The 15,288-nt window shown below is 34.8% G+C and overlaps 1 protein-coding gene across 1 annotated transcript in view; it reads right to left on the bottom strand.

The window, feature by feature from the left end:
* Positions 1-15,288, bottom strand: part of FAF1 (Fas associated factor 1) — a 172,037-nt gene that overhangs the window by 103,901 nt on the left and 52,848 nt on the right. The gene's annotated exons all lie outside the window — the stretch shown is intronic.

Raw genomic sequence — 15,288 nt, 5'->3', positions numbered from 1 at the left:
AACCTCATGATACGGTATTGTCACATTTATTGAATAACAGTGACATCACTAAACTGAACAAAGAACTAAAAAAAAAAATAAAATTACCTAAGTCATCATTTTAAGAGTGGTAGAACATGGATAGCACATTTACAGAAATTAAAAGTGTAAACAAGTTTTTATTTATGATGGATGTGAATACTAAATTTTCTAGTAACTACATTTGACTGTAACACTACATTGACTTGCCAAGCAAAGAAGAGAATACAACTGACTTTTTTTTCCTTATTCCAACTGCATTACAGTTAGTCATGATTCACAAATGGAAGAACAAAAAAATGCAAGGCATTAAGAAAGAGGTTTTTAAAAGTCTGAGAAGCATTTTTTGTCTACGAAACCAATCTAAGTCAAAGGACTCCTTTTGGCTGAACAAGAAAGTCATCATGGAAAGAAATCCAGTAGGGGACCTTAAATACTTTGAAGATGCCACTATTTTTTTTTTTTTTTTACTCAATATTACTGTAAAGGTAATAATTTTTTGTTAGATAAAATCAAGAGAGACTGTAAAAGGTCCTCAAATCAAAGTCCTTATTTGTAGACTTGAACATGTGCCACTTTGGAGGGAAAACTTTAAGCTCATTATACTAAGATGGTAGGAGCACTGACAGAAGGGCTTGCTCATGAGGTTTACTGCCTGGTCCACAGTTGGCACTACAATACTTGGTGTTACTTTATTACTTTACAACTGGTATGGCTAATTTTAGTATAGACTGTAGTTTCTATTTGCTTGCATAGTGAAGATGGGATTCTTGAGGGAAACTAAAGTTTTGCCCTCTACCAGCTGCATGTATATGACTAAGCATTTTGTAAACACAAGGGGTTTACTATGATTTATTTGCAATGTATCAAGTTTTGGTGAATAATAATAATTATTAATAAAGGGTGAAATTATTCTTTTTACCTCACCAAGGACAAGTCTTACTTTGCTTCAACTTCATCAATTCCTCCTCTGTTTATGTTAAAGTAGAACAAGCTGCCCTTAAGATAAATAAGAACATTCACACAACTCATGTTGGTTTAACTAAATCAGATTAGATGTACACCTTTACTTTAAAACTATGTAGTGGTTTTGCACAGGGCACTTCTAAGTTGGAAAATACTATTAATAATAAAATACTATTGCCATATTCTGTAAGTTTTTCTCATCACTACAACTCAGAAACATTCATAAAGTTGACACAGAAGTTTTAAAATGGTCTGAGGTTTTGAGGAACGAAAATGGTAACCTCAAAAAACGCCAGCTAACTACTGACCAAACCCAGGCTGCCTCAAGGATACAAATGCCTACCAAACCTTAATAACCAAGTAATAAATCCCCCTGAATCAATACATTTAGAACACTAATTCAAGATGATTAAAGCAGCAGATAACATTAAGAATTAAAATGCAGAGCACATAATATGTAAACATCAAACTCAAAATATTATTAATTGTTATATACTTCTTATGTATTTGCACTACACACATATTTCAAATGCAAATATTAATTTGCAGAGAAATACCTACTGTATATGCACACACTGAAACAGTTTGCTCAGCTATACTGCATCAATGGTTATTTGACAAGTTATAGCATCACAAGCTGCTCATTTACATATTCAGCTATTCTGTCTGTTTTTTCCCTGTGAAGATGTTAATAAAACAACTGTTTTACAGATCCATACTAACAGCTCCTCCTCTGAACTACAAGGATACTCATAGTTATGCAAATTCAGTGTATAAAATATACACCAACAAAAAGACACCAAAAATCTAAAAACACTTCTTTTCTAAATCCTAGGAAAGTGTCATTTTATTGAACTATGGAAGTTAACACCAAGAATAACAATTTAGTGCACAGAAAAAAAATTCCATTTGATATTCATATAATAATCAGCAAAAATTCAGTCTCTGAAAAGCTAACATGGAAACATTGTACTCAGTAATTCCCTTCACATAGGGACAGTTTTCAAGTGTAATGCAACATACTTAGCACTCTGCATTGCAGAAAATAAGTATAAAGAGCATAATAATTTAAAAGTTTCTGATTTAGAGTATGTTTTTCCGCATTGTAAGAGAAAACAATATTTAGAAATGTTAAGTCAGATAAACCATCCTGATTTTTTTTTTTTAAGCAAGCAGCAATGAAGAAATTCTTATAAGTTTTTCATTTAAAATTGCAAGAGTCAATAAACCAGAAAATAAAGAGCAGGGACAGGAGACCAGTGAAAAAGAAAACACACATGTGAACTAACAAAGAATAAAAGAAACAGAAGAAAATAAATTCTTAAAAAGAAGAGAGAAAAAAAGAGAAAGATATAGTTTACTATGCAAGCAAAATGACCTACAGAGGAGAAAATATAGATGGATGATTTTCAAACTTTGTAAGTTAAACTGAATGATCTTGATCCTACCTATAAACTGACATAAGGCAAAAGACACAAAATGAGAACTGAAATTGGATTTGCCGTTCTCTTCTGATACAGTGTCTTGAGACAACAGATGCTTATTTCAGACTGCATGCTAAAATTAGCCTCTGCTTCAGTTTGCATTTCAGAAGAAATATTTAATCTCCAAATGTTATTGTTCCTCACTTCAAAGTGATTTTAAGCAAAAAATGGAATAAAATGCTATGCTAATGTGCTCCTCTAAAGGAAAAACTATACCTTTTTGGGTACTCAAAAGGCTCATCTTACTGCTCACGTTGATTCCTTGCATGGCTACTCTGCAGTGAGTTGAAAACACACAGGAAGTGGACTTTTTCACTTAATATTTCATTTATTTGTTACCATTCAACAAGAATTTGACCACCTTTGTTTACAGAATTATTAAAAAACCTACCATTTTCTTGCTACAATGGAGAAGGTTTCCCAATGGTGTAGCATTTGAAAATACTGGTTTGCACCATAGGACTGATGCAGATCCAGTCCTTACAGGATGGAATTGCATTAGTGTTTCACTTCAAAAACACGGTCCTGATCTTAATTCTACCACTTGTCCAACCTACTGTACTTAAGCTTAAGCATGATGGAGCGGTCTCAGAGCACATGAACTGAATACCATTACGATCAAACTAAAACAGAAGATGTGCATTTTTTTCAATTTCAACTACTAAGAAACACTCAATCCACAGGATCAGACTAGAAATGTTCCCTAGCAGAATGCCAGAAATATCAATCGCATGGACGTGAGATCCTCAACGCCAACTGGTTTTCTATGCAGACCTCCTATTGCACTGTCCTGCATGTGCTAACACAGACATAGCTGTGAACTACAACTTAGTGTTCCGTGGGAAGAGTTAAGGAGGAGAGTAAAGACATCTCCATGGCAATTCAAGTTACATCTTAGCCTACTGCTCTTGGTTCATTAAAAAAGAAACTTTCATCCCACCCAGACCTCAACAAAATGCTCTAGAAAACTTCCATATTTTTCATTGGCCTCAGAAGACCCAACCTTGCAATATTAACGTGGACCTGCCTGACTCGACAGTTTACCTTTTGTATCGGGGAGAGAAGTTTCACTTTACTGTTTTGTACTACAAAAACCTATCCTCTTCCACTGTTCTGCTGCTGCTTTTTGTGAACATCAGAGCTTCTCTATTTTGTTTGTCTTAGTCCTGGCCTAGGCTGCCCTGTGGTCATAGTTCTCAGTTGCAGTCTAGTCTTTTCTCTGCCAGCCCAATGTCAATGCATAGAATAAAAAAAAAAGCCAAGACCTTTTAAGCAGAGTGGGTGAAAGAAACTGTTAGTTACAGGTGAAATTGTCACCACACACAACACTCCCCAGATTAATCTAAGCACTTCTTAGACTCCCCACTTTTGAATTATTCAGGAATAAGTCCTTCTTGTCTTAAGAGAGGAATTTTTTGTGGGTAAGTGCAAACAGGAGTTTATGCAAGACACAGAGGGGAGATGTTGAACTGAAATTCAGCTTACGGTTACAGAGAAACTAATAATGGGACACAAACATAGCTCACAATGTTTCCTAAGTAAGAGATACTCATTTAGAGTTGCTGACTTCAGTAAAAGGTAGCCTGTGATCAGAAATGAATAAAATAAATTTGAGAACAATATAAAACCTTTGTCTTTCTATTTCTCCTGGAAGGAATTGCAGAGATATTTGGGGTGCTGTGAATGAAATGACTGAAATTACGTCAGCTCTTAGGATTCGTTATTCCTTTCTCCATCTCCCTTTGTTGGGGTTGGAGCAAAGTATGTACAGCTATACCAGGCACTTACTACTGTTTTATAAGTACAGATTTGTAGGAATCTTCCTTATAAATTGTAGAAAAATAGCAAAAAAAATCCTTTTTCTTTGTACTCCTCTTTCCTTTTTTTTCTCTTTTATTGCTTACATGTTTCCAATAATGTGAAGGTCTTGAGATATTCTTCTACACTTTAAATGACAGTAAGATCATAATTTCCAAGACAGCTACTAGATATTAGATATACTACATAACAGCTATGAGAGAGAATCACCTTCCTGGGGAGGAAGAAGAACAGTGATAGTTAAGGTTTTTGGTAAACCAAATCTTTGTTGTTCACAATCCCTCTCCCCACTCCAAAGCAATATATACAAATGAATTATGTCTCAAAATTTTCTAATGCTGTATTAAATTTTCTTAGTTCCAAAAGTATCATCCCCAAAGAATCAACGTGAGCAGAATTCAATGCTGCATACAGCGCAGTCTGTGAGAGTTTCAGTAGGTAACCACCTCACCACCCCACCACCCCCCCAAAAAAATCAAGACTTATCAACAATCTCTTTTTCTTCCAAAACCACAATGAATTAAAATAGTCTTTACAGCATGGTTCTGCACTATCAGCTGGGAAGACTGACTAAAAAAATATCCAAATATCCTCTTCTAACCAAACTTAAAACTTTTTCTTTCTAACCTGATTCAGTAAGAAGTAATTCACAAACACATTCCTGATTATTCACAAAGTTCTAGTTCCCTAAATATGATAAGAACAAACATCATAATAAAACAACACCCAAAAGCCACTGCTCATGGTTCAACTCCCTTTGCAGTCACAGCACCTACCCCAAAGCTCCTTTCCTTATCTTTTCACAAGGCCACGTTACCAGTCCTTGCTCTGGATGGCCTTTTGTTGCTGATCATCCTATTTTCTTGTCTTTACTCCCAGTTTCTTTATTTTTTCTACCTTTTTACCAGTCAAACAATACTTCACATAATAGTAGCCACAGGAATCTCAACACAATTTTGTTTTGGGCAGTCCTGCATGTGCTTTTGGGGTGAGAAACCAGCTGTCTCAGGTAACTCATAGAAGTACATAAAGCCAGAAACCACTGGAGTCAACAGTTTCATCCAAACAATAATGGCAGCACTGGATATACATGTTAGGTCTTGTGGGTTTTTTAGTTTGGATGGTTGTTTTTCTAGGGTGAACATCAAAATGATGTGTACTTAAATCCCCTAAACTGAGCTCAAGAGGAGCAGAAAAATGATCAGAGCTATTTGCAAAACAGAAGAAAAGTCAGAAGGCACCGAATGGAAAGCTCCTCTCCTTTCTCCTGTGTTGTTCACTATTGGAAAAGTGAAACATCCAATACAGAAGCAAGTTCTGTAGAACTGGGAAGTCACCTTTGGTCAGAAGGTAGATGATCCACTCCCTGAGATGACCAAAACCAAGCAAATTTTGTATAGGAAGACACTTGCTTATCCTGTGCTCATGTCCTACTGTGAACATCGTCCTCAGAAGGTCCTTCAAGATCAACTGTTCAAACAGGTCAAGATCAACTGTTTTGCTGACATGATATTCAGGTAACCACAAACTTCACTCAGGTTGATGGGATCTTGTGGCAGTTTTCCCTTTTCTGGCAGACCTGATTTTCTTTTCCATTCTTTTTAAGCCTAGTTTGCTTCTATGGCTTTGTCTAGCTACACTTTAAATAGTTTGCCTCCACCATACCCAGAGGAGGTTTAACTTGAGAAACCTGTTTTCAGGTTGTTTTCTACCCTGTTTTCATTTACTTGTGTGTCCCTCCAACAGTACAAGCAGTCTCAAACAACTTCTTGTGCCATGCCTACTGTGATGCTTCTCTAGTTGGAAACTGGGTGGTTTGGTTTGTATATACCTTAAATACAGACTTTTACACTACAAGCTTATATCATTTCTGCTGTCCACCATCATCCCTACATATCTTTCAGCATTATTGCTTTCAAAACAAGGTAAGGATAAATTCACTTTGGTCTGCTATTCTAGGCAGGGAAAAATAAAGTAGATTCGAGGCTTGGTACAAACCCAAAAATTGTGATCAAACTATATAGTTAGTAAATTGTTTGTCTAAATCTTTCATGTATGATGAAAGATTATCATCATAATTCATTAGCAAATTACAGACTTTGTAATGCAGGCAGTCACAAATTTGGCTTTGTATCAATCATTTTAGACCAGCTGGGTAGAAATTAACACAACTCTGGGATACATAAAATGAAGTGCTCTTTCATTTTTAATTCACTGGAAACTTTGAAGGAAAGAAATGGAAGCTCCTTCAAAAACGTCAGTTTTCCCTGATTTTGGTAAATCATTCCATTTCACTGTAGAGATACAGACACACACACACATATGCATGGAGTGTATGCAATTGAATACCACAGTAACTGCTCCATCAAAAAAATGTGTAAGAAAACCAGTGCAGTTTAAAAACATCCCTTTCTTTCATTGTTTCTGAGGCAGTCATATACATTAGTGATCACCAGAAGAATTACTAAACAAACACAAAAGCTATTAGCCTAGCTACTCACAAGATACAATATTGTCAAAATTCCTGCTCTGAGCTTTTTCAGTCCACCGAGATGTGGACTGAAATTTGTACAAAAATGCTTGTTTTGATTATGTCTGCTTTGCCTAAGCTACAAGGCTGTGTATAGTGACAGCTGCATTTGGGAGCAACTTAAAACAAATTTTATCTTAGTGGCACCTAATCCAGAGACTGGTACAAGCAGCATGGAAAAGTCAGTGTCAAAATTAAACAATGAAGGCTTTTCTAGGAACAGATGCTTTTTGCCTGCAGCTGTAAAAACCTTAAAACAATCCTATACCCCACTGTCTGGTCACGCAACTATCACAAAGCAAGGCATAAATTTTGCCACTTATTGCAAATGTTTGCCGAGAGCTTCTATAACCCTTTTTAAAAACAGTAACGGGGATTTCTTGAGGGTGATTATGAGGCCATTTTATCCTTTAAATGAGTGCAAGGCTCTTCAATTTATGCCCGTGATTCTTGGTACCAAAACAAAAGAATAACTTTTCAAGTTCATGTTTTACACAGATATAGGAACATAACTGAAAAATCATAAGAAACAGGTTTACTGAAGAAATAGCACACAGTTTCACTAAGATGTTATGGACCAGACAGAGACAAATATTATTAATTCACATTTGAAACAGCAAATGAGTATTTTCTTTGCATAGAAATTACAGAGCGATGTAGTACAGCTCTATCATTACACTGCTGCTAAGATACTGCTAAGACACTGCTGTTGACCATTTCAGTGTCGTATCTCCACAACTACTACGTTAAATATCCTCATCGCCTCAACTATCCAAAAAAATTTCCTCTTTCTATTAAATGAATGCACTAATAAACTTTAAACTGAAATATAAACTCTTAGTGGAAAAAAAAAAACCCTTCTGTAACTCAATGAATAAAAAAGTAAATTGCCAGTTCCCAATTAAGTGAGCAATTTACAATGTCAAGAATCTAGTTGCGCTCCATATGAACTGATGGGGGTTTTAGATTAGCTTCTGTTGTGTATTTAAAAGTGATAGCACCAACATGATTTACATAAGTACAATATTTTCAAATGTTTTCTCACCAAGCAAACACTCTAAAATTGTGAAGTGTTTCCTTTCTTACTCAAGTTAAAAAAAAAAAAACAACCAACAACTTTTCTAGAACAACAGTTCATTAGCACCTCACTATTTATAAATATAATTGGGTTGTTTGATGAGAAAACATGAGAGAACACTGTGCCTACTATAATTTGCACAAATACAAATTTCATTGTTTGAAAACAAATCAGCAATTCAACGATTGTTGGGTTTTTTTAATATAAGTGTATATCATGCAATAATAGAAGTGATCGTATTATAGTCAACACAGGATAGAAAGGTTAAACCATGCTCTAGTACACTTTAATTTACAAGTTGTAAATTAATTTTTTTCTAATTGCAAAAAAAATGCTAACTTTATTTTTTCATTTATGATTCAACTAAATATAATTTACATAGATAGTGCTACGCTATTTAGCCGGAGAGTACTGCTTTCCCACTTTAAATAGCACAAGAACTAGGGACATAGCTGTTTAATATGTTCATAAAGCGGCTTAGGTTTTCTTGTCATTTCATGCTAACACCTTTTTAATAGCTAGCATTACGATAGAAGCCTTCCATAAAAATTCTCCACCCCAAAAGTAAAACATAGCAAATATTCAAAATCAGAATAGCAAGCGATGGTTTTAATTGCAATTAAAAAAAAAAAAAAATCAGGGTTCTAAATTAGGGCTTGATCCCCAAAATCCTTAGCATCCTTAAATTACATGAGCAAAGCCATTCAATTCAATGTGATTACTTCTAAAATAAGGACAACTCACATGACTGAGCATTTATGGAGCCGAACCTATAACCAAAATTATAACAATGACTCCTCATTACTTTCAAATTCAAATAAATTGATCCTTATCCTTTGAGAGTTTCTCTCAAATCCAGCTACGCTTACGGATGGAGTGTAATAGAGACAGAGAACGAGAGAAAGGAAGAACGGAGATATAAACACACACACAAAACTACAAGCGCTGACAAATCGAAAACTAACAGATGTGTGACTTCTAATTAGTTATAATAATCTGTGCTTCGACGCTATTGGAACATGCCTCCCCTTCCCTTGGAAATCAAACAGCTTCCTTTGGAGTTTTAAACTCTCTGGGTGCTTCTAAATTTATTCAAGGAAAAACCTTGCTTTCAGCAAATTTTAGATATCTACAGTGATAACTTTATGAAAGGAAAATATTAAATTATAATTATCCTAAACAGACACAGTCTTGTGAAACTAACCCTACATTCATATGAAAATACAAAGCATTGACTATAATGAATTTGATTCATCCTTGGACACAAAGCTTTACCACAGTAAACTCAGTCAACTGTTGCTCTTGCTTTTATATTCATAGTACTTAAATAGCGCACTTTAAAACAAAAAAAACTCCAATTGGCTTTTCATACATCCACCCTCCCCAAAAATAACGCACTTGAAAAACCCAAATGATATGAAAAGGCTTCAAGGCCTCTTTTCTCCTTTTCACAGCACTTTTTTTTTTATTTCTGTTTGCAGTAATCTGCCTTTCACTTTCTCATTGCTACAGAACAAACGAGGAGGCTCAGCACTTTGAAAAGGGGGCTCAATGTGTAATGGGTCCACTAGAATTAATTTAGTTGCACCAAATCCATTGAGCAGTGAGGTTTTTTTCTCTTCTCAAATCATTTTGAGTCGGACGCAGCCCCCAGCCTTTGTAATTCTAGTAAAGCACTTAAAGTGCACAGTAGGTGTTCATCAGGACCATCTGGTCAAAAGCAAAACAAGCTGCTGATTTTGCCTTTGAATAGAATGAAGCAAGTGTGAATTAGTCTCTTCAATTAGCACTATTACAACCTGTCAAGTGCATATTGTAAAACAGGATTATTACAGTATTGGTCACTAGTGCAATTATTTACTCTCTGCCTTTTCTTGCATATAAAAATGTCCATGTTTACTAGTTTTTTGATAACTGAAGATTGTTTCTTTAATGATATGCACGTCCAAACCCACCAAACCCAAATTACAGGTTATGAAACATATTCTGTCAGGAATATATTAAGCTTCATAATTAATAGAGAAGTAAGAGAGTGCCCTTCCTTTACCTCTTATTGCTGTTTCCGTCGCGTAAAAAGAAGAAGAATGGTTATATACCTTTATTAATACTATCTCTTCAAAACAGATCTCTACAGTCAGATATTAAGATATTTTAAGTGCCTAATAAAGCCATCACTTGCGAACAGGTACGTAAAAGGCATTTTCTCTTTATTTCCCAAGGAACTTCCTTTTCATATCATTCCCAACACATGATCATTTACAAAAAGTTTATCAAGGATTTCTTTCAGCAAATAAAATTTAGTTTAGCAATGTGCTGGTTTTCTGAAAAAGGGGAAAAAAAAGAAAAACATCAAGAAGTTGATTTAGTGTTATAAAAATAGATTTTTCTCTCCTCATTTAAAAAGCCAAAACCTAGCTTGCTAGCTGGTACTCATTTACCACTGTAGAACACTGAGGCTATCACAGTGATAGATGTTTAAATTATGTATACTGTTGTTGTGACTCACTATAAATTGAATATAATCTTCACCTGACAGATTTCTTTAAAAAGTAAACAAAATGTTCAAATTTCACAAAAAGAATATACATCTCAAGTACAATCAGTATAGCAACAGCGTATTTTACTACCTTGTCTGATACTAAGAGAATAATTGAACAATAGTGTAGAATGTTTGTGCACCTCCTATTAAATACCAGAAAGTGTTAGTTACTGCTTTTTATTAGCGTGAGCATAGTTTTCAACAATTTTAAAGCAAGCAAAAAACCTCAAAATATAACTCAACTGTTTCTGAAACTGTTAATGTATGTACCATATCTGGGTATGTCCATATTCTGATCTTTCGCAAGTGTATTATATTGTAATTACTTAGCTACAACATTAAAAAGAAGAACATTATTTATATATACATTTTGTGTCCCCATGCCAACATCTGACCTTTACTGTGGATGATCTCACTCAACAACAATTGGCTTGAAAATAATTTGTACAGATACCAAAAATCAAATCTGAAAAAGGTACAAGACCTTCAGCTGGACTATTTTTCTGCACGCTGAAAAGAATTCATCTGCTTACTTATATTTACGTATTACAATTATTTTGGCCTTTTAAATAAGGTCTCTGCCTGTAAGTTCATAAATGGTGGGTCTGTACCTTGTTTCACATTCACACACTTATCAAAAAAAGTTTTAGGAAAATCAGTACAAAGGACTTCAAACTGTCACTAGGGTCTGTCAACATAGAATTTATAGTTTATCTCAGCCCAAGCAGTTGTATGCACAAATAGTTCCTCCTCCTGCCTGCAGTGCTATTGGATACATTGCTTTTCATATTCCACCTCAGCCAGTAAGTCTATAGGGAACAAAGAACAAATATATTACCTATCACAGGTGACAGGGATGCTAAGCAGCTAGCCTCCCATTAGGTTATTGGCTAAAGGAACGGAATAAAGAGCAGACGCAGCTATGCAGAGGCAGCCTATATTTAGGGACCCATCTTCTTTACATTGTTTGCACAGATTTTATGTTTTACGAGGAATTATAGTGCCCAGTACATGCTTTACCTAGTATTCTCAACTGGAATCTCCAGCAGTTACAAAATAAAATCACCAATCTACAAGAGGCCAGAGATTTCTGCCTGTTTAACTCATCCAGCCTTTAGCAGCCATAGTTTGTGTATGCTGGGTACTTCTGTAATCCTGCACACAAGAATGACAAAAAGGCTTCAGAGTCTATACCAAAAAATAAAGCAGACAAAAGCAAGCTCCTTGTTTTTAACGGAGTTATCCGGCTTGTTAAAAATTATTCCCCCCACCCCAATGTCACTGACTAAAACAACAAAAAATGTGGAGCATGCTATTGTGACATGAACTCAAATTCAAAAAGTTTCTCACAAATTAGTTTGTCTACTCCAGGATAAGAACACAAACTTGCTTTCCGTGAAACATTTAAATATTCCCCCCTCTGAGAAGGGCTGTCCTTCGTTTCCATCAAATCATATTGCAAACATGAAAAGCAGCAGAAACGTTCATTTCTAAACAAGAACAAGTTCCTAAGAACAGACAGAAAACAAATTATGCTGAACGTGGCAATGCCTTGTAATAATTTAGCACATAGTTTCTCAAATAAAAATTTAAAAATTTTTTCACTCCAATTACGAATAGCCTCTGCAGATTATCTTAGCAGAATAAAGAGCAAGTATTCAGACAGTAAACTCCTTTTAGTCTTGTAAGTATTAGGAGTTTGATTTGTTAGAATTGTCTTTATTTATCCATATAATACATTGGAAATGTATTAATTTGCCATCTCCAAACTGGCACAAAACATACTAATTTCCACTTTAAAATGCGGATCATGGAAAAAAGTAATCATGACATTTCCCAGAACAGTATCTGCCCAGAATTAATTTAATACTGCAATTTTACAAGAACAAACAGATGTCAGAAACCTGTGACACAGATTAATTTGCAATTTAGGCCAACATGTTATCATTAACTTTCCAAGTTAACAACTCCCCTACCTAACTCACATACACACCAAAAAAAAAAAAAAAAAATCCAATATCCAGAATTTTGGATAAGTTCAGTTTAATTTTTTAATTTCATTTCTGAAGATTCCCTATGGGCTTATAATCCCACATCAATATAACTGAATGTAACATATTTTTTAAAACTGAGAAATTAAATCTTAATATGTAAACAGTTGAAGATGTAGATAAAGCACGTTAAAATAAAGCATTTTCAAGTACTATCCAAAAATCTAACTATCAAATTAATATGCAAGAAATTGTGGAAGCAGACATAAGCACTACAGCTTCAGGCTTCTCTCGAAGAATTTTCTGTCAGATTGTTTCTTCATTAAACAGCAGGATTTCTTTGAACAATTCATCCAAATATCATTTACTATTAAACATGCATTCTATACAATAAAAAAAAAAAGACAACAGAGAACTGAAGTGACAGTAGTTCAGGAAAAGCACAGCCAAGAGCTCACTGGATTTTGCATTTAATCCATTACAAAATATTTATGTCGGTTTTGAAAGGGTGGTGGGGTTAGGTTTTTGGTGTGCTGGGTTGTTTGGGGTTTTTTGAGACACTTGCAAAAAATATCTATTCCTTAAAATTCACAGCACTAATAACAACAAACTAAACAACTAGCCCTGGAGAGACAGTTGCACCCAACTGTGGCAAGCAGTAGAGCATTTATAGAATTTTAAATATTTCTTTTAATAATTGATGTAGTCATTTTGAATCTTTCTGCATAGGATATAACGTGTGAGTAGATTGCATTAACACTGCTTAAACATTTCAACTTGTCAGTATGGCCAAGTCGATTTCTGAAATATTTGCAGTATTTTCCCATCGAAACAGTAATAAAGGTAGAATAAATATATGCCACTGCTTTATAATCACTGAACATTAATGAATATTTTATGTCTTTTTAAATCTCCCTGTTTAATTTAAAAGGGTGAAATTAAGTCTCCTCCCTGCAATATGCCAATTATCTGTAAATCAAACAATAACTTGGCCATTATACTCCTTTTTGTTAATATACCAGAAGCTAATTTGAAAACACTGAACGGCATTTTTGGGTAATAATTGAATAGTCCTTCCTGCCCTCTTGTGGTTGGCAACCGCAACTCGCATAGAGCTTTTCCACGATTATAAAAATATACCAGAAGGAAAGTAAACTATTAATTTGTTAAAGTGTGAATAAGAGAGTGAAGGGGAAAAAAAATTAAAATCTAACAGCCCCTGGAGAGGAGAGAGACAAAGGAGAGAAGGAAAGATATCACCAATTCCTCCAAATCGCACAGAGTAACCAGATTCATCAATCATCTGTTACAATGCTCACTCTACGCTAAAAGAAAAAAAAAATTAAATTAAAAAGCCATTAGGGAGTTAACACACAAAACAGTGCTTGTTTTCTATAATTAGGCAAATGTTCGTCAGCCTTTCTACCTCAGCCAAATCCCCAGTGGTTTCCACGAGACTTTGCAGAGACAGACATATTCACCTGTTCAGCATCAGCTGCACAAGAAGGTCCGAAGTTCTCTTTTTATTTTAGCCCCTGAAATTGGCTTCATAATTTTATACATACTATTGGATGTAATACTGAGATACAAGACAGAAACACAAAGAAAGGTTTGATGCTCATAATGGTTATGGAATGGTCAGGGGCTTTTGAATTTTGGCTGTTCAATGGGGAAAATAACAACTGACTTTTAAATTATGTCGACTTCATATGTTAACACGTTGACTGTAACCTGCCATTGCCAACAAACAAGAAAACTTCAGTGCGTGTAAAGACAGCCTAGATCCCCACGGACTGTCATAGCTTTCTGGTTCCTTTAAGACAGGTAAGACCCACCAGCAAGTAGTAATTGATATAGCATAGATTGGAAAAAAAAAAAAAAAAAAAAAGACGACAATATCTAGGTATGTGTTTTCTTTTAGAATCTCATAGCTTTAAAATTAAAAACAAATATTCTGATCATTTATTTCCATAAAGATTCAAATTATTTTTAATTGCAAAGAGTCAAAGCTCAGCCCCTCAAAAAACAAACTGATGCAAATATGTGTGGTTTTATTTTTTAATATAAACAAACACACCAGAACTTACTATAATAGGTTTCAAAAGGGGAAGTAGCAAACAGGCTTTCACACGGGGGAAAGATCAGAATTTAGATCTTAAGAATAACAAGATTCTGATCATTAAGTGAAAACAGTTAATGATCATTTTTCATTGTAGTACGAGATATTGCTCCTACAGCTAATATTACAGAACTTAAAATCATTCTGTCTGCAATGTCAGCATGTGACATGAAAAACTTCAATAAAATCTGTTCAACCCTAAAAGACTGAGAGAAGTGTCAGACCAATAGCAAACATACATTTAATTTGAAAAGCAAACATTTAATCTTAATATTTTGTAATGTGAATTCTGAAGATTCACATTTCTAGATTGTCATGTTTCCAGAAGTTAGTGGGTTATATGGAAAATAACATCCAAAACATCTGGCATTAGACATACCACAGAGCACGAGACAACAACCTTTGGCTTTAGAAAGGAGTTTTAAAAATCTGCAAGGACTGTTTTTTCTAAATTCAGAGAGCCCAGAGTCACAGTAGAGGTATTTCTTCCTATAGGACTTCATTCTGACGAAGTTCTCTACAATATCACCCCTTGCTGGCCATTCTACAGAACGGCAGTGATGTCCATTATACACAAAACCATTTGGCTATCAAGCCAGTAAGAATTACAGCGTTAAGATAGCAACAAGCAATGGTAGAGATGCCTAGAAAATGGAGATGGAGCTCATTAAAAGAAGGGAAGACAGAGGTAGCTTCGAAGGGCTTAAAGATAAAATGTAATTTGAATAACTGCCTTTCCTCATCA

The sequence above is a fragment of the Balearica regulorum genome, chromosome 8 (assembly GCF_011004875.1).
Source record: "Balearica regulorum gibbericeps isolate bBalReg1 chromosome 8, bBalReg1.pri, whole genome shotgun sequence".
NCBI lineage: Eukaryota > Metazoa > Chordata > Aves > Gruiformes > Gruidae > Balearica > Balearica regulorum.
This window is presented reverse-complemented; position numbering and strand designations above follow the sequence as displayed.